Raw genomic sequence first — 1,933 nt, forward strand, 5'->3', positions numbered from 1 at the left:
CCCCCCCCCCCCCAGGTCCTCTAAAATTTCTCGATTTTAGAGTGTGAGAAGCACTCCAAGCGCTTAAGCTCTTTGCACAGAGCCTATTATCTGTTCCAGAAAAAGACGGACAAAGCCATCTATGAGCTTGCTTTAACACCCTTTTTTATAGTCCAGCTCTGTTTTGTGCGAGTTTTTTATTTGCATTATATTTAAACCACAAAGTAGCTAACCAAACACACTCTGTTTGCTAATCTTTGTGTGGAAGGTGAGCAGTGGAGGTTAATCTTTCCACTTTGTGCCCCCACCTGAGTGGGTTAGGTTCAACTTAAAGGGGTCAGAAGTTAAGATGAGTAAAGGAGACACAACTAGGGATTTTACAAACATCAGCCTACTTTCAGTTTATAGATTGTATTGTATAAATACTACTGCTACTACTACCTTTCTAAGTGAAATCATTAATACTGGGGCAGCTGCCAAGGCAATTCTTTTGATGCAGCATGGATACAGGGTGACCCAAACTGTGAAAGTATGAATTGACAGGTGAATATCATGTTTACAGGATATGTTTAGATTCTGCTTTCTCCATCGTGGAGCCAGTCTTCATGTTTGATTGTTTTTGTTTTTACAACCACCCCCCAGCAAACTTTAGATCACAACGATTGCCATTCTGAGTCTGCTTTTGGTTCGAGTCTTCTTGGGTTTAGTCGGTTGTAGCTCAAGGATTGTGTCCTTGAACCTGGTTTTAGGTTCATTTAACTGTTTCCTTTGTGCGTTTCAAATGGTTTTACTTCCTGTTTCGACCTCCAGTTCACGCCTGAGCTCTGATTATCTGTGTTTTTCTGGTATTTAAGCCCCTTGCTTCTTCTCCTCTCTTCGCGGCGTGACTGTAGCTTGCTCCGTGCCTGAGTCCTGTTATTTCTGGGTCTTCTGCATGCGTTTTGAATTTCCTGCCCTGCAGCACCTTTTGTTGTTGTTTTTGTTTTTATTTTTATTTTTTCTTAATTGGTTTAATCCGCCTGCTTCCTGCTTGGTGACTCTGCATTTCGGGTCCGTGCTGCTCGCCACCTGACACCGTACCCTGAAACAACCTGTCCAGATGTGAGCCATTTGTAGGTTCAGGTCATGTTCCATTACCTTTGTTTCCTTTTCATATTTGACACTGCAGCGTGTTTGAGTCACATCCGAGTGAGCAGAGGCACTAAGGCAAGGAACCGAGTGGTTGGAGGGTTTTTTTTTTTTTGTTCCAATGATGCTGAAATTTCTCCAAAGTTTGCCAAGAATTTTCCCTGTAGCCTTATTTACAAAACAGCCAGCAGCAGGTTGCGTGCAAACAGCAACGTGGCCTGTGTGAAAAACACAAGACAATGTGGGTGGAGAGGGAACGTGTTGGAGCACTTACAGTAAATCGGCTCCCAGAGCTTTCCGTGTGATTGATGCACAGCGAGCTCGGGATCTTAAATGTAAAGGCTGTCATCGCATGTTTGATCACTGGTGTCATGGCAAGTCGGCCAGTGTTCTAAACACTTGAATGTCCCCCCCCTCCTCCTCCTCTAACATAAGTTTAGAAGAGCAGCCAAAGCTCTCAGCATCAAACTGTGAGAAGTTTACACTCGGATACATCAAAAAGGACATATCTGTTTGATTCTGTTTTAAACATGTCGTTCTTTTGAAGCCACGAAAAGCCATCCCCAGATGAAGTGCTCCGACACACACTAGTCACGTCACGTTCGTTTTCCTGTTTTTGTTGTAATGCATGTGAGGCATGTGTGAGCTCTGAGCTGCTTGTCCAATTCAGGAACTTTAAAAGTGTTCAATGCGTTTCAAACTGACCAGTTTTTTTGTTGTTGTTGTTGTTTTAAAAGCTTCAAACCAGCCAACACGGGCTGGGGGTCCCCTTTTTGACAGGTGCTTGCATTGAATGAGAAGCTGGCAGGAAACAGTCGCCCCCCCC

The 1,933-nt window shown here is 43.9% G+C and overlaps 1 protein-coding gene across 1 annotated transcript in view; it reads left to right on the forward strand.

Moving 5' to 3' along the window:
* ano1a (anoctamin 1, calcium activated chloride channel a) overlaps positions 1 to 1,933 on the forward strand; it is a 55,203-nt gene that overhangs the window by 800 nt on the left and 52,470 nt on the right. The gene's annotated exons all lie outside the window — the stretch shown is intronic.

Source organism: Kryptolebias marmoratus, linkage group LG15 (genome assembly GCF_001649575.2).
Source record: "Kryptolebias marmoratus isolate JLee-2015 linkage group LG15, ASM164957v2, whole genome shotgun sequence".
Lineage (NCBI taxonomy): Eukaryota > Metazoa > Chordata > Actinopteri > Cyprinodontiformes > Rivulidae > Kryptolebias > Kryptolebias marmoratus.